This window comes from Ranitomeya imitator, chromosome 4, assembly GCF_032444005.1.
Source record: "Ranitomeya imitator isolate aRanImi1 chromosome 4, aRanImi1.pri, whole genome shotgun sequence".
Lineage (NCBI taxonomy): Eukaryota > Metazoa > Chordata > Amphibia > Anura > Dendrobatidae > Ranitomeya > Ranitomeya imitator.
In genome coordinates this window covers 249,598-268,087 of record NC_091285.1, presented here as the reverse complement: position 1 = coordinate 268,087, position 18,490 = coordinate 249,598, and the positions used below count along the sequence as shown (strand labels likewise).

At 44.1% G+C, this 18,490-nt stretch overlaps 1 protein-coding gene across 3 annotated transcripts in view; it reads left to right on the top strand.

The window, feature by feature from the left end:
- Nucleotides 1–1,202: 1,202 nt before the first annotated feature.
- LOC138674913 (ras-related and estrogen-regulated growth inhibitor) overlaps nt 1,203–18,490 on the top strand; it is an 83,582-nt gene continuing 66,294 nt past the window's right edge. The window contains exon 1 of one of the 3 annotated variants that reach the window (XM_069762739.1): nt 1,203–1,289. The gene's annotated coding sequence lies outside the window, so the exon portion shown is untranslated. Of the gene's footprint in view, nt 1,290–15,516; nt 15,842–18,490 lie in introns of those variants that run through there. The other 2 variants (XM_069762740.1, XM_069762741.1) reach the window with 2 other exon arrangements.

The following is an 18,490-nucleotide window of genomic DNA, read 5'->3' as shown; positions in this document are numbered from 1 at the left end:
CACATAGTATATTGCCCAGTCACGTTGTATATTGGCCAGTAAACGTAGTAAATTGCCCAGCGATGTAGTATACAGCACAGAGCCATGTAATATATTGCACACTGCCTATGTAGTATATAGCAGCCAGACCGCTAAGTCTTCTGGGTAATTTCGCAATGCATCGCCGGGAACGGAAGATGGCGGCCGGCGCGAATGGCTCTTCGGACAACGGAGGGTGAGAATAGCAGGTTTTTTAAAATTATTTTTAACATTACATTTTTTTACTATTGATGCCGCATAGGCAGCATCAATAGTAAAAAGTTGGGGACACACAGGGTTAATAGCGGCGGTAACTGAGTGCGTTACTCGCGGCATAACGTGGTCCGTTACCGCCGGCATTAACCCTGTGTGAGCGGTGACCGGAGGGTAGTATGTGGGCACCGGGCACTGACTGCAGGGAATAAGGAGCGGCCATTTTCTTCCGGACTGTGTCCGTCGCTGATTGGTCGTGGCTGTTTTGCCGCGACCAATCAGTGACTCAGTGACTTGGATTTCCATGACAGACAGAGGCCGCGACCAATGAATATCTGTGACAGAAAGACAGACGGAAGTGACCCTTAGACAATTATATAGTAGATATTGGGCCGAAGCCAACCCAAATTAGTAGCATAATTTACTGCAGAGGACGTGCCAGTGCATTATAGAGCAAGGAGAAACAAAGCTAGCAATTTTATATATTCTACTCCAAAAAGGTAGGCAGTGTTTACAAAAGTATAAAAAGATCTTTTAAAAGTAGACAAGTATCGTATGTACAAACAATTACAATAAAAAGGGATTAACAGAAGAAAATCGACTTACAGTTCTTTCATATCATGGCTGACCATGTGGCTCGGCGGAAGGGCATATATCCCAGTGCATGACAGATTTGAGGCTCAGCTAGACCCTACACAAAATACTAGTGAAGTCTGATGTCTCACTCATCTGTGCCCAAAACCAAGGCACTCCCCCTGTGGTGACCTCACTCGGAGCTGAATTCTCTCCTTTCTTAACATTATGAAAAGCCATTTTTACACATATTTTGGTGTATGAACCTCATAGCAGACAGACAGTTATCAGCTGACAGTGATCTCTGCACCTTCGCTGCCATTTCCGCGCTCACCAGCAGGTGGCGATCACTCCCCGGCACAGGCGGCGCAGCCTCCCACTCGCCGTGTTCTCCTTGCAGCACTGACATCAGAGCAGCTGCAGCCGGAGGAGGAGGTGAGCGGTGCAGGGTTGATAATCAGGATGACGATCGCGCTGAATTTCAGGTATAGATTGAAATTTTGCCTCCCTGAGTCGGGACAGAGTTCTGCGTCGTGTGCGGTCTTTAATGAGAGGATTGTAGCTGTGAATTGATATGTTTCTGTAATGTTCATTGTTCTATGTGTGCAGTGTGAGTTTTGTTCAGTATGTATGCAGTGTATGAGGTATGTGCTATAAATATGCACTGTATAATTGTGCACTGTATGTATGATATGTGTAGTTTATGTATGCACTGTATGTATGCAGTGTATGAAGTGTGTGCTGTATGTATGCAGTGTATGAGGCATGTGATGTATGCAGTGTGTTGTATGTATTTAATGTGTGTTGTATGTATGCAGTGTATAAGGTGTGTCCTGTATGTATGCAGTGTATGAGGTATGTGATGTATGCAGTGTGTTGTATGTATTTAACGTGCGCTGTATGTATGCAGTGTATGAGGTGTATCTGTATGCACTGTATGAGGTGTGTGCTGTATGTAGTGCATGAGATGTGTGCTATAAATATGCACTGTATAATTGTGCACTGTATGTATGATATGTGTAGTTTATGTATGCACTGTATGTATGCAGTGTATGAGGTGTGTGCTGTATGTATGCAGTGTATTAGATGTGTGTTGTATGTATGCAGTGTATGAGGTGTATTCTGTCTGTATGCACTTTATAAGGTGTGTACTGTATGTATGCAGTGTATGAGAAGTGTGCTGTATGTATGCAGTGCATGAGGTGTGTGCTGTATGTATGCAGTATGAGGTGTGTTATGTATGTATGCACTTTTATGAGGTGTGTGCTGTATGTATGCAGTGTATGAGGTGTGTGCTGTATGTATGCAGTGTATGAGGTATGTGATGTATGCAGTGTGTTGTATGTATTTAATGTGTGCTGTATGTGTGCAGTGTATGAGGTGTATCTGTATGCACTGTATGAGGTGTGTGCTGTATGTAGTGCATGAGATGTGTGCTATAAATATGCACTGTATAATTGTGCACTGTATGTATGATATGTGTAGTGTATGTATGCAGTGAACGAGGCATGTGCTGTTTGTATGCAGTGTATGAGGTGTATGTTGTATGTATGCACTTTATAAGGCGTGTGTTGTATGTAATTACTGTATGAAGTGTGTGCTGTATGTACACATTATATGAGGTGTGTGTTGTATGTATGCAGTGTATGAGATGTGTGCTGTATGTATGTCTTGTATGAGGTGTGCGCTGTATCCATGCAGTGTATGAGATGTGTGCTGTATCTATGCAGTGTATGAGATGTGTGTTGTATGTATGCAGTGTATGAGGTGTATGTTGTATGTATGCACTTTATAAGGTGTGTACTGTATGCAGTGTATGAGGTGTGTGCTGTATTTATGCAGTATGAGGTGTGTGATGTATGTATGCACTTTTATGAGGTGTGTGCTGTATGTATGCAGTGTATGAGGTGTGTGCTGTATGTATGCAGTATATGAGGTGTGTTATGTATGTATGCAGTGCATGAGAAGTGTGCTGTATGTATGCAGTGTATGAGGTGTGTGCTGTATGTATGCAGTGTATGAGGTGTGTGCTGTATGTATGCAGTGTATGAGGAGAGTGCTTTATGTATGCAGTGTATGAGAAGTGTGCTGTATGTATGCACTTTTATGAGGTGTGTGCTGTATGTATGCAGTGTATGAGGTGTGTACTGTATGTATGCAGTGTATGAGGAGAGTGCTTTATGTATGCAGTGTATGAGAAGTGTGCTGTATGTATGCAGTGTATGAGGTGTGTGCTGTATGTATACAGTATATGAAGTGTGTGCTGTATGCATGCAGTGTATGAGGTGTGTGCTGTATCTATGCAGTGTATGAGAAGTGTGCTGTATGTATGCAGTGTATGAGGTGTGTGCTGTATTTATGCAGTATGAGGTGTGTTATGTATGTATGCAGTGTATGAGGTGTGTGCTGTATGTATGCAGTGTATGACGAGTGTGCTGTATGTATGCAGTGTATGAGGTGTGTGCTGTATGTATGCAGTGTAGGAGGTATGTGCTGTATGTATGCAGTGTATGAGGTGTGTGCTGTATGTATGCAGTGTATGAGGTGTGTGCTGTATGTATGCAGTGTATGAGGTGTGTGCTGTATGTATGCAGTATATGAGGTGTGTTATGTATGTATGCACTTTTATGAGGTGTGTGCTGTATGTATGCAGTATATGAGGTGTGTGTTGTATGTATGCAGTGTATGAGATGTGTGTTGTATGTATGCAGTGTATGAGGTGTGTGCTTTATGCATGCAGTGTATGAGATATGTGTTGTATGTAAGTACTGTATGAGGTGTGTTATGTATGTACACATTATATGAGAATTGTGCTGTATGTATGCAGTGTATGAGGTGTGCGCTGTATATGCATTGCATGAGATGTGTGCGGTATGTATGCAGTATATGAGGCGTGTGTTGTATGTATGCAGTGTATGAGGTGTGTTATGTATGTACACATATGAGAAGTGTGCTGTATGTATGCAGTGTATGAGGTGTGCGCTGTATATGCATTGCATGAGATGTGTGCGGTATGTATGCAGTATATGAGGCGTGTGTTGTATGTATGCAGTGTATGAGGTGTGTGCTGTATGTATGCAGTGTATGAGGTGTGTGCTGTATGTATGCAGTGTATGAGGTGTGTTATGTATGTATGCACTTTTATGAGGTGTGTGCTGTATGTATGCAGTATATGAGGTGTGTTATGTATGTATGCAGTGTATGAGGAGAGTGCTTTATGCATGCAGTGTATAAGGTGTGTGCTCTATGTATGCAGTATATGAGATGTGTGCTGTATGTATGCAGTGTATGAGGTGTGTGCTGTATGTATGCAGTGTATGAGGTGTGTGCTGTATGTATGCAGTGTATGAGATATGTGTTGTATGTAAGTACTGTATGAGGTGTGTGCTGTATGTACACATTATATGAGGTGTGTGATGTATGTATGCAGTGCATGAGATGTGTGCTGTATGTATGCAGTATATGAGGTGTGTGTTGTATGTAGGCAGTGTATGAGGTGTGTGCTGTATGTATGCAGTATATGAGATGTGTGCTGTATGTATGCAGTATATGAGGCATGTGTTGTATGTATGCAGTGTATGAGGTGTATGCTGTATGTATGCACTTTATAAAGCGTCTACTGTATGTATGCAGTGTATGAGATGTGTGCTGCATTTATGCAGTGTATGAGGTATGTGTTGTATGTAATTACTGTATGAGGTGTGTGCTGTATGTATGCAGTGTATTAGAGGTGTGCTGTATGTATACAGTATATGAGGTGTGCGCTGTATGTATGCAGTGTATGAGATGTGTGCTGTATGTATGCAGTATATGAGGTGTGTGCTGTATGTATGCAGTGTATGAGGAGTGTGCTTTATGTATGCAGTGTATGAGATATGTGTTGTATGTAAGTACTGTATGAGGTGTGCGCTGTATCTATGCAGTATATGAAGTGTGTGCTGTATGTATGCAGTGTATGAGGTGTATGTTGTATGTATGCACTTTGTAAGGCGTGTACTGTATGTATGCAGTGTATGAGGTGTGTACTGTATTTATGCAGTGTATGAGGTGTGTGTTGTATGTAATTACTGTATGAGGTGTGTGCTGTATATACACATTATATGAGGTGTGTAATGTATGTATGCAGTGTATGAGGTGTGCGCTGTCTCAGGAAAACCTCTTTTACGTTTAGTCAAGAACAATTACCCTTGAACTGCAACATTCTATGATTCTATGTATGCAGTGTATGAGGTGTGTGCTGAATGTATGCACTGTATGAGATGTGTGCTGTATGTATGCAGTGTATGAGGTGTGTGCTGTATGTATGCAGTGTATGAGGTGTGTGCTGTATGTATGCAGTGTATGAGTGTGTGCTGTATGTATTCAGTGTACGAGATATGTTAGGTATGTATGTAATGCATGAGATGTACAAAATACAACATAATGATCATGGGAGGTTTTAACTTTCCAATAATTTGTTCAGAAACTCGCTTAGGCAAAAGTAATGGGTCCAGAAAATTCTTATCTTCTCTTGCTGACAACTTTATCTTTCAAAAGGTAGAAGGGAGAACAAGAAGATCTGCATTCTTGGACCCAATTCTTATCAACAGGGAGGATATGGTTGTGGAAGTAAAGGTGTCTGGAAATTTAGGAGGTAGCGATCATGCTGTCCTCGAATTTTATGATTACAAGATTAGAAGAAGACCAGCGGGGACTCAGACTTTAAGGTTGGACTTCAGAAAGGCAAATTTTAATGGACTCAGAAAGAGGGCAGGAAAGGTCCATGTGAGGATACTATATAATATAAGTTTTAGTTTCTCTTGCCTGTTAGTGCCATGCTGTGGGCTAAAACCCCCCCTTTTCTTTGTGTTCCTGCAATGTGTGTGTAGAAGAGGTTTTATTGCTTCCAGCTCTGGGAGCAAATAAATTTTTACAATTGGTATAGCTACATAGACAATGGTACCAGCTGAAACTGGTCTGATCTCTCTTTTAAAACATGAGGCTCTTTGTCATAATCTTGTAAGATTCTGGGCCACCGATTTGGGCTAGGAAAATAATAAGTACATATTGCTAAAGTCCATCGGCGAATCTATCAGCCACTGTAAGCACGAGCCTCTTATTCCAACAGGTAAAAAAGTACTGATTTCTCTGAAACTGTGTGTCCAAACTAGGACAAATTTGATCTTATTAGAAAGCCAATTGTAAAATAAGAATAAAGCTGGGTGTGTTATGATTCTGACATGTTTGGGAAAGAAAATACGACACTTATAAGAATTAGAGTTAAATTTGGTAAGTCTGAAGAGAGAGGACGGACTGGGTAAACCAACCCCTTTTAGTGATGTCTGTTATGACCTGGTGGTCAGGACAATAATGGACCTGGTGGTTAAGAGCACACGGAATGACCTGATAGTTACTGATAATAAAGGACGAGCTCTGGGACGTAGGAACTCTGCTGACCGCAATCCCTAATCCTATCACACACACTAGAAATAGCCGTGGATTGCTCCTAACGCTCCCTATGCAACTCGGCACAGCCTAAGGAACTAGCTAGCCCTGAAGATAGAAAAATAAAGCCTACCTTGCCTCAGAGAAATTCCCCAAAGGAAAAGGCAGCCCCCCACATATAATGACTGTGAGTAAAGATGAAAATACAAACACAGAGATGAAATAGATTTAGCAAAGTGAGGCCCGACTTACTGAACAGACTGAGGATAGGAAAGGTTGCTTTGCGGTCAGCACAAAAACCTACAAAAAGACCACGCAGAGGGCGCAAAAAGACCCTCCGCACCGACTCACGGTGCGGAGGCGCTCCCTCTGTGTCCCAGAGCTTCCAGCAAGCAAGACAATAAAAATAGCAAGCTGGACAGAAAAATAGCAAACCAAAGAAAATACAAGCAGGAACTTAGCTTCTGCTGGGAAGACAGGTCACAAGAACGATCCAGGAGTGAACTAGACCAATACTGGAACATTGACAGGTGGCATGGAGCAAAGATCTAAGTGGAGTTAAATAGAGCAGCCAGCTAACGAATTAACCTCGTCACCTGTGGAAGGAAACTCAGAAACACCCACCAGAGGAAGTCCATGGACAGAACCAGCCGAAGTGCCATTCATGACCACAGGAGGGAGCCCGACAACAGAATTCACAACAGTACCCCCCCCTTGAGGAGGGGTCACCGAACCCTCACCAGAGCCCCCAGGCCGACCAGGATGAGCCAAATGAAAGGCACGAACCAGATCGGCAGCATGAACATCAGAGGCAAAAACCCAGGAATTATCTTCCTGACCATAACCCTTCCACTTGACCAGGTACTGGAGTTTCCGTCTCGAAATACGAGAATCCAAAATCTTCTCCACCACATACTCCAACTCCCCCTCAACCAACACCGGGCAGGAGGATCAACGGATGGAACCACAGGCGCCACGTATCTCCGCAATAACGACCTATGGAACACATTATGGATGGCAAAAGAAGCAGGAATGGCCAAACGAAATGACACAGGATTGATAACCTCAGAAATCTTATACGGACCAATGAAACGAGGCTTAAACTTAGGAGAGGAAACCTTCATAGGAACATAACGAGACGACAACCAAACCAAATCCCCAACACGAAGTCGGGGACCCACACAGCGCCGGCGGTTAGCGAAACGTTGAGCCTTCTCCTGGGACAATGTCAAATTGTCCACCACATGAGTCCAAATCTGCTGCAACCTATCCACCACTGTATCTACACCAGGACAGTCCGAAGACTCAACCTGCCCTGAAGAGAAACGAGGATGGAAACCAGAATTGCAGAAAAACGGCGAAACCAAAGTAGCCAAGCTGGCCCGATTATTAAGGGCGAACTCAGCCAACGGCAAAAAGGACACCCAATCATCCTGATCAGCAGAAACAAAGCATCTCAGATATGTTTCCAAAGTTTGATTAGTTCGTTCGGTTTGGCCATTTGTCTGAGGATGGAAAGCCGAGGAAAAAGACAAATCAATGCCCATCCTAGCACAAAAGGATCGCCAAAACCTCGAAACAAACTGGGAACCTCTGTCAGAAACGATGTTCTCCGGGATACCATGTAAACGAACCACATGATGCAGATTATGCAACACCAGAAAGCGGATATCCTCCTGATGTGCAGGAGCCATGCACATGGTCAATTGGGTCCAGTACTGAGGCTTATTCTTGGCCAAAGGCGTAGCATCAATTCCTCTCAATGGAATAGGATACTGCAAGGGCTCCAAGAAAAAACCACAGCGCCTAGCATACTCCAAGTCCATCAAATTCAGGGCAGCGCTTGAATCCACAAATGCCATAACAGAATAGGATGACAAAGAGCAAATCAGAGTAACGGACAATAGAAATTTAGACTGTACCGTACCAATGGTGGCAGACCTAGCGAACCTCTTAGTGCGCTTAGGACAATCGGAGATAGCATGAGTGGAATCACCACAGTAAAAACATAGCCCATTCCGACGTCTGTGTTCTTGCCGTTCAGCTCTGGTCAAAGTCCTATCACATTGCATAGGCTCAGGCCCATGCTCAGATAGTACCGCCAAATGGTGCACAGCTTTACGCTCACGCAAGCGTCGATCGATCTGATTGGCCAAAGACATAGACTCATTCAGACCAGCAGGCATGGGAAATCCCACCATGACATCCTTAAGGGCTTCAGAGAGACCCTTTCTGAAGATTGCTGCCAGGGCACATTCATTCCACTGAGTGAGCACAGACCACTTTCTAAACTTCTGACAATATATCTCCGCTTCATCCTGACCCTGACACAGAGCCAGCAAGATTTTCTCTGCCTGATCCACTGAATTAGGTTCATCATAAAGCAATCCAAGCGCCAGGAAAAACGCATCAACATCACGCAATGCCGGATCTCCTGGCGCAAGGGAAAATGCCCAGTCTTGAGGGTCACCACGTAACAAAGAAATAATGATCTTTACTTGTTGAACAGGGTCACCTGAGGAGCGAGGTTTCAAGGCAAGAAACAATTTACAATTATTTTTGAAATTCAAGAACTTAGATCTATCACCAAAAAACAAATCAGGAATTGGAATCCTAGGCTCTGACATCGGATTCTGAACCACAAAATCTTGAATGTTTTGTACCCTTGTAGTGAGATTATCCATCCAAGAGGACAGACCTTGAATGTCCATGTTTACACCTGTGTCCTGAACCACCCAGAGGTAAAGGGGAAAAGAGAGACAAAACACACTGCAAAGAAAAAAAAATGGTCTCAGGACTTCTCTTATCCCTCTATTGAGATGCATTAGTACTTTGGGCCACCTGTACTGGTATGACCTGGTGGTCAGGACAATAATGGACCTGGTGGTTAAGAGCACACGGAATGACCTGATAGTTACTGATAATAAAGGACGAGCTCTGGGACGTGGGAACTCTGCTGACCGCAATCCCTAATCCTATCACACACACTAGAAATAGCCGTGGATTGCTCCTAACGCTCCCTATGCAACTCGGCACAGCCTAAGGAACTAGCTAGCCCTGAAGATAGAAAAATAAAGCCTACCTTGCCTCAGAGAAATTCCCCAAAGGAAAAGGCAGCCCCCCACATATAATGACTGTGAGTAAAGATGAAAATACAAACACAGAGATGAAATAGATTTAGCAAAGTGAGGCCCGACTTACTGAACAGACTGAGGATAGGAAAGGTTGCTTTGCGGTCAGCACAAAAACCTACAAAAAGACCACGCAGAGGGCGCAAAAAGACCCTCCGCACCGACTCACAGTGCGGAGGCGCTCCCTCTGCGTCCCAGAGCTTCCAGCAAGCAAGACAACAATAAAAATAGCAAGCTGGACAGAAAAATAGCAAACCAAAGAAAATACAAGCAGGAACTTAGCTTCTGCTGGGAAGACAGGTCACAAGAATGATCCAGGAGTGAACTAGACCAATACTGGAACATTGACAGGTGTGTTGTGAATTCTGTGGCAGAGTTCACTCCTGTGGTCACAAGTGGTACTTCGGCTGATTCTCTCTGGGAGCTTCCGTTTGTGGAGGAAAGTGGTACTGCAGCTTCTGAGTTTCCTCCCTCAGGTGATCTGGTGAGGTCGTTAGCTGCTTCTCTACTTAACTCCACCTGATGCTTTGATCCATGCTTCCTGTCAATGTTCCAGTGTTGGACTTGTGTTTCTCTGGATCATTCCTGTGGCCTGCTGCTCTGCATAGCTAAGTGCTTCTTGCTATTTGTTGCTATTTTTTCTGTCCAGCTTGTCTATTTGTTTTGCTGGAAGCTCTGGGACGCAAAGGGTGTACCTCCGTGCCGTTAGTTCGGTACGGAGGGTCTTTTTGCCCCCTTTGCGTGGTTTTCTTTAGGGTTTTGTGTAGACCGCAAAGTTATCTTTCCTATCCTCGTTCTGTCTAGAATATCGGGCCTCACTTTGCTGAATCTATTTCATCCCTACGTTTGTCTTTTCATCTTACTCACAGTCATTATATGTGGGGGCTGCCTTTTCCTTTGGGGTATTTCTCTGAGGCAAGGTAGGCTTATTTTTCTATCTGCAGGCTAGTTAGTTTCTCAGGCTGTGCCGAGTTGCATAGGGAGCGTTAGGCGCAATCCACAGCTGCCTCTAGTTGTGTTTGGAGAGGATCAGGAATTGCGGTCTACAGAGTTTCCACGTCTCAGAGCTCGTTCTATTATTTTGGGTTATTGTCAGATCACTGTATGTGCTCTGATCGCTATGTACATTGTGTTACTGAATTGCCTAACACAACAGTACAGGAAGCCAAAAGTACTAATGATTCTCAATAGAGGGAAAAGAGAAGTTCTGAGACCATTTTTTTTCCTTTGCACTGTGATTTGTCTTTTTTTCCCCCTAGACATTTGGGTGGTTCAGGACACAGGTGTTACAATGGACATTAAAGGTCTGTCTTCATGTGTAGATCAGCTCACGGCAAGAGTTCAAGATATTCAAAATTTTGTGGTTCAGAATTCTTTGTTAGAACCGAGAATTCCTATTCCAGATTTGTTTTTTTGGAGATAGAACTAAATATCTGAGTTTCAAGAATAATTGTAAACTGTTTCTGGCTTTGAAACCTCGCTCCTCTGGTGACCCAGCGCAACAGGTTAGGATCGTCATTTCTTTTTTGCGTGGCGACCCTCAGGACTGGGCATTTTCTCTTGCGTCAGGAGATCCTGCATTGAGTGATATCGATGCGTTTTTCCTGGCGCTTGGATTGCTGTACGATGAGCCTAATTCAGTAGATCAGGCAGAAAAAAATTTGCTGGCTCTTTGTCAGGCTCAGGATGAGATAGAGCTATATTGCCAGAAATTTAGAAAATGGTCCGTGCTCACTCAATGGAATGAATCTGCGCTTGCAGCCATTTTCAGAAAGGGTCTCTCTGAAGCCATTAAGGATGTCATGGTGGGATTTCCTATGCCCGCTGGTTTGAGTGAGTCTATGTCTTTGGCCATTCAGATCGGTCGACGCTTGCGTGAGCGTAAATCTGTGTACCATTTGGCGGTATTACCTGAGATTAAACCTGAGCCTATGCAGTGCGATAGGACTATGACCAGAATTGAACGGCAAGAACACAGACGTCTGAATGGGCTGTGTTTCTACTGTGGTGATTCCACTCATGCTATCTCTGATTGTCCTAAGTGCACTAAGCGGTTCGCTAGGTCTGCCGCCATTGGTACTGTACAGTCAAAATTTCTTCTGTCTGTTACCTTGATATGCTCCTTGTCGTCGTATTCTGTCATGGCGTTTGTGGATTCAGGCGCTGCCCTGAATTTGATGGACTTGGATTATGCTAAACGTTGTGGGTTTTTATTGGAGCCCTTGCAGTGTCCTATTCCATTGAGAGGAATTGATGCTACACCTTTGGCCAAGAATAAGCCTCAATACTGGACCCAGCTGACCATGTGCATGGCTCCTGCACATCAGGAGGTTATTTGCTTTCTGGTGTTGCATAATCTACATGATGTGGTCGTGTTGGGGTTGCCATGGCTACAAGCCCATAATCCAGTATTGGATTGGAATTCCAGGTTGGTGTCCAGCTGGGGTTGTCAGGGGGTACATGGTGATGTTCCATTTCTGTCAATTTCGTCATCCACCCCTTCTGAGGTTCCAGAGTTCTTGTCTGATTACCGGGATGTATTTGATGAGCCCAAGTCCGATGCCCTGCCTCCGCATAGGGATTGTGATTGTGCTATCAATTTGATTCCTGGTAGTAAATTCCCAAAAGGTCGACTGTTTAATTTATCTGTGCCTGAGCACACCGCTATGCGCAGTTATGTGAAGGAATCCCTGGAGAAGGGGCATATTCGCCCGTCATCGTCGCCATTAGGAGCAGGGTTCTTTTTTGTAACCAAGAAGGATGGTTCGCTGAGACCGTGTATAGATTACCGCCTTCTTAATAAGATCACTGTTAAATTTCAGTACCCCTTGCCATTGTTATCTGATTTGTTTGCTCGGATTAAGGGGGCTAGTTGGTTCACTAAGATAGATCTTCGTGGTGCGTATAATCTGGTGAGAATCAGGCAAGGCGATGAATGGAAAACTGCATTTAATACGCCCGAGGGTCATTTTGAGTATCTAGTGATGCCGTTCGGACTTGCCAATGCTCCATCAGTGTTTCAATCCTTTATGCATGACATCTTCCGTGAGTACCTGGATAAATTCCTGATTGTGTACTTGGATGACATTTTGATCTTCTCGGATGATTGGGAGTCTCATGTGAAGCAGGTCAGAACGGTTTTTCAGGTCCTGCGTGCTAATTCTTTGTTTGTGAACGGATCAAAGTGTCTCTTTGGTGTGCAGAAGGTTTCATTTTTGGGGTTCATCTTTTCCCCTTCTACTATCGAGATGGATCCGGTTAAGGTCCAAGCCATCCATGATTGGACTCAGCCGACATCTCTGAAAAGTCTGCAAAAGTTCCTGGGCTTTGCTAATTTTTATTGTCGCTTCATCTGCAATTTTTCTAGTGTTGCCAAACCATTGACCGATTTGACCAAGAAGGGTGCTGATTTGGTCAATTGGTCTTCTGCTGCTGTGGAAGCTTTTCAAGAGTTGAAGCGTCGTTTTTCTTCTGCCCCTGTGTTGTGTCAACCAGATGTTTCTCTTCCGTTCCAGGTCGAGGTTGATGCTTCTGAGATTGGAGCAGGGGCTGTTTTGTCACAGAGAGGTTCTGGTTGCTTGGTGATGAAACCATGCGCTTTCTTTTCCAGGAAGTTTTCGCCTGCTGAGCGAAATTATGATGTGGGCAACCGAGAGTTGCTGGCCATGAAGTGGGCATTCGAGGAGTGGCGTCATTGGCTTGAAGGAGCTAAGCATCGCGTGGTGGTATTGACTGATCATAAGAACTTGACTTATCTCGAGTCTGCCAAGCGCTTGAATCCTAGACAAGCTCGTTGGTCGTTGTTTTTTGCCCGTTTTGACTTTGTGATTTCGTACCTTCCGGGCTCTAAAAATGTGAAGGCGGATGCTCTGTCTAGGAGTTTTGTGCCCGACTCTCCGGGTTTATCTGAGCCGGCGGGTATCCTCAAGGAAGGAGTAATTGTGTCTGCCATCTCCCCTGATTTGCGGCGGGTGCTGCAAAAATTTCAGGCTAGTAAACCTGATCGTTGCCCAGCGGAGAAACTGTTTGTCCCTGATAGGTGGACGAATAGAGTTATCTCTGAACTTCATTGTTCGGTGTTGGCTGGTCATCCTGGAATCTTTGGTACCAGAGAGTTAGTGGCTAGATCCTTTTGGTGGCCCTCTCTGTCGCGGGATGTGCGTACTTTTGTGCAGTCCTGTGGGATTTGTGCTCGGGCTAAGCCCTGCTGTTCTCGTGCCAGTGGGTTGCTTTTGTCCTTGCCGGTCCCGAAGAGGCCTTGGACACATATCTCTATGGATTTTATTTCTGACCTTCCCGTTTCTCAAAAGATGTCAGTCATTTGGGTGGTCTGTGATCGCTTTTCTAAGATGGTCCATCTGGTACCCTTGTCTAAATTGCCTTCCTCCTCTGATTTGGTGCCTTTGTTCTTCCAGCATGTGGTTCGTTTGCATGGCATTCCAGAGAATATTGTTTCTGACAGAGGTTCCCAGTTTGTTTCGAGGTTTTGGCGAGCCTTTTGTGGTAGGATGGGCATTGACCTATCCTTTTCCTCGGCTTTCCATCCTCAGACTAATGGCCAGACCGAACGAACCAATCAGACCTTGGAAACATATCTGAGATGCTTTGTTTCTGCTGATCAGGATGACTGGGTGTCCTTTTTGCCTTTGGCTGAGTTCGCCCTTAATAATCTGGCCAGCTCGGCTACCTTGGTTTCGCCGTTTTTCTGCAATTCTGGGTTCCATCCTCGTTTCTCTTCAGGACAGGTTGAGTCTTCGGACTGTCCTGGTGTGGATACTGTGGTGGACAGGTTGCAGCAGATTTGGACTCAGGTAGTGGACAATTTGACCTTGTCCCAGGAGAAGGCTCAACTTTTCGCTAATCGCAGACGCCGTGTGGGTCCCCGACTTCGTGTTGGGGATCTGGTTTGGTTATCTTCTCGTCATATTCCTATGAAGGTTTCCTCTCCTAAGTTTAAACCTCGTTTTATTGGTCCGTATAGGATTTCTGAGGTTCTTAATCCTGTGTCTTTTCGTCTGACCCTTCCAGATTCTTTTTCCATACATAACGTATTCCATAGGTCATTGTTGCGGAGATACGTGGCACCTATGGTCCCATCTGTTGAGCCTCCTGCCCTGGTTTTGGTGGAGGGGGAATTGGAGTATATTGTGGAGAAGATTTTGGATTCTCGTGTTTCAAGACGGAAACTCCAGTATCTGGTTAAATGGAAGGGTTATGCTCAGGAAGATAATTCCTGGGTTTTTGCCTCTGATGTCCATGCTCCCGATCTTGTTCGTGCCTTTCATGTGGCTCATCCTGGTCGGCCTGGGGGCTCTGGTGAGGGTTCGGTGACCCCTCCTTAAGGGGTGGGTACTGTTGTGAATTCTGTGGCAGAGTTCACTCCTGTGGTCACAAGTGGTACTTCGGCTGATTCTCTCTGGGAGCTTCCGTTTGTGGAGGAAAGTGGTACTGCAGCTTCTGAGTTTCCTCCCTCAGGTGATCTGGTGAGGTCGTTAGCTGCTTCTCTACTTAACTCCACCTGATGCTTTGATCCATGCTTCCTGTCAATGTTCCATTGTTGGACTTGTGTTTCTCTGGATCATTCATGTGGCCTGCTGCTCTGCATAGCTAAGTGCTTCTTGCTATTTGTTGCTATTTTTTCTGTCCAGCTTGTCTATTTGTTTTGCTGGAAGCTCTGGGACGCAAAGGGTGTACCTCCATGCCGTTAGTTCGGTACGGAGGGTCTTTTTGCCCCCTTTGCGTGGTTTTCTTTAGGGTTTTGTGTAGACCGCAAAGTTATCTTTCCTATCCTCGTTCTGTCTAGAATATCGGGCCTCACTTTGCTGAATCTATTTCAGCCCTACGTTTGTCTTTTCATCTTATTCACAGTCATTATATGTGGGGGCTGCCTTTTCCTTTGGGGTATTTCTCTGAGGCAAGGTAGGCTTATTTTTCTATCTTCAGGCTAGTTAGTTTCTCAGGCTGTGCCGAGTTGCATAGGGAGCGTTAGGCGCAATCCACAGCAGCCTCTAGTTGTGTTTGGAGAGGATCAGGAATTGCGGTCTACAGAGTTTCCACGTCTCAGAGCTCGTTCTATTATTTTGGGTTATTGTCAGATCACTGTATGTGCTCTGATCGCTATGTACATTGTGTTACTGAATTGCCTAACACAACACAGGTGGCATGGAGCAAAGATCTAAGTGGAGTTAAATAGAGCAGCCAGCTAACGAATTAACCTCGTCACCTGTGGAAGGAAACTCAGAAACACCCACCAGAGGAAGTCCATGGACAGAACCAGCCGAAGTACCATTCATGACCACAGGAGGGAGCCCGACAACAGAATTCACAACAGATGTCACCAGGCTGAGCTATAAGTGTTATGCCAGGCACCCAGCAGTGTTTTTTTTACTTGAGGAGCTGTTCCTATCCAGACCTCCGGATGCACTGGGACATTTGGGGTTCCGCCTACCAGCATGGTTTTGCCTGATATGAACTGAGAACATGTGAGTTTTACCTTTTCTCATTTCATCCCTTTATTTTATAATTACCTTGTACATATTTTCAATTGTCTCATATTGTAACATCTTTATATACCTTTGTAAACACTGCCTTAATCTTTCGGAGTAAAATATTTAAATTACTAGTTTTCATTCTTCCTGCTCTAAAACGTACCCTAAGTCTTCTGAAGGGAATTACGCTACTGTTTTGGGTTAGCTTCGGACCCGTTTAATTGAAGCTGGTGGCAGCATACCGTGTGCCGTGCCTTTGGGAGTCGTTGCAGCGACTGCGGCGTTGATAATTATTGTTCCTGCCTGAGTGGGAGTAGTTATATTGCTTCGCTGCAGCGTACCCAATAGCCAGTACATAGCAGGCAGCCTTTCTGGCGACTAATTACCCTAGGTGCAGTATCTAATCTGACCTGAGGGTAAGGGGGCATCAGAAAGCTGCAAGTTCAAGCGGAACTGTAAAGCAGGATATACATAAATCCCTGCAGTTCATGTTATATTGCAGAGCAGTCTCACAAAATATACCGTGTGCACTACTGGAAAGGATGGTGCTAAGGTTAGGTTCCCACACCTTCATAAACTGTAAAAAAGAACCTAGCACTCAACTGATGCTTTAGTGCAGCTTTTATTGTAGTGGTACACACTACCACTACAATAAAAGCTGCACTAAAGCATCAGTTGAGTGCTAGGTTCTTTTTTACAATATTGCAGAGCAGTGGGATAACTAAAATAAGCCCCTGCTGTAAACTAAGAGGTCAATAGCCTTGTGTGTGTTTTTTCATCACATTGTATCAGTGGAGGGATAACTAAGATAAGCCCCCCTGCACATGTGATAGCCGTCTGTAGGCCTAAAGTCACCCCGATCCGTGACATGGGGGTGATGGTCACGGTGTGAATCATGACAGTCCAATTGCCGGATGTCCTAAGGGACGGAAATGTCCAAGAAAGATGGGAGATTTTGCTGAATGAAATTCTCACTCGGTAAGAATAATTTGAAAAGAAGGAAGAATTGGAAGCATTTAAAGAGACCAGGGTGGATGAACACAGAAATGAATCACTTGTTAAAAAGGAAAGAAAATGTTTATCAAATGGAAAGAGGGGGCATATCTAAAGAAGAATATAATGCTGTTTGCAGAGAATGGAGGGCAAGAGTTATTAGAGCTAAAGCCAGTAATGAAGTAAGACTTTAAAGGGAGACCAAAAGCAGTAAAAAAGGATTTTGGGGGTATGTCAAATTAAAAAAAAAAGTTAAAGATGTGATAGGATTTTTACAGAATGAAAAGGGTTAAGTGGTCAAAAATGATGTTGAGAAGCCGAACTTTTACATTTCTATGTTGCATCTGTGTTCTCTAATAAAGCAAATGTAACATCAACTGATCTTCACCATGCCATTGAAGGAATAGAAGAATCCACACTACCTGTAACCAGAGAGATGGTGAGGGAACACTGAGCTAATTTACATGAATTTAAACCTCCTAGTCCAGATGAATTACATCCTAGGGTACTGAAAGATTTAGCAGAGGAAATTGCAGAACAATAGCCAGAATCTATGAAAAATCCTGGAAAACAGGATGTGTCCCAGAAGATTGGATAAGGGAAAATGGCCCTGTCTTCAAAAAAGGAAAGACAGAGCCAGAAAATTATAGGCCAGTGAGCCTTACTTCTATACCAGGAAAGATATTTGAACAAATTCTTAATCAGCATGTAAGTAGTTGCATAGGAATACAGCAATTAACCAGAGCCAGCATGGGTTTCTAGCAAGCAAGTCATGCCTGATTAATCTAATTTCCTTCTATGATGGAATCACTAGATGAATCAGGAAAATGCGGTGTATCTCGACTTCAGCAAAATATTTGATACAGTATCTCATACTATCCTTATTGAAGAAATGACCAAGTGTGTGATTGACAAGGCTACGGTTAGGTGGATTCGTAACTGGCTCAGTGATCGTATTCAAAGAGTGGTGATAAATGGTTGCACATCCAATAGGAATAGTGTTTCAAGTGGGGCACCACAAGGCTCTGTCCTGGCCCCAGTGTTGTTTAACATTTTTATAAATGATTTAGATAAGGAAACAAAGTAATCTAATGAAATTTGCAGATGATTCAAAGCTAGGAGGGATAGCTAACACTAGAGAAAAGAGAGAAAGGATTCAGAAGGATCTAGATAAGTTTGAACAATGGGCAGCGACTAACAAAATGGTATTTAACAGGGAAAAATGCAAGATTCTACATCTGGGAAAGAAAAATGAAAATTACATCTATAGAATGGGGGGAATAGAATTAAGTAACAACACGTGTGAAGACTTGGGTACACTAAAGGTACCGTCACACATAACGATATCGTTGACGATATCGTTGCTTTTTGTGACGTAGCAACGATATCGTTAAGGAAATTGTTATGTGTGACAGCGACCAACGATCAGGCCCCTGCTGGGAGATCGTTGGTCGCTGAACAAAGTCCAGAACTTTATTTGGTTGCTGGATCTCCCGCGGACATCGCTGGATCGGCGTGTGTGACACCGATCCAGCGATGTCTTCACTGGTAACCAGGGTAAACATCGGGTAACTAAGCGCAGGGCCGCGCTTAGTAACCCGATGTTTACCCTGGTTACCAGCGTAAAAGTAAAAAAAAAACAAACACTAC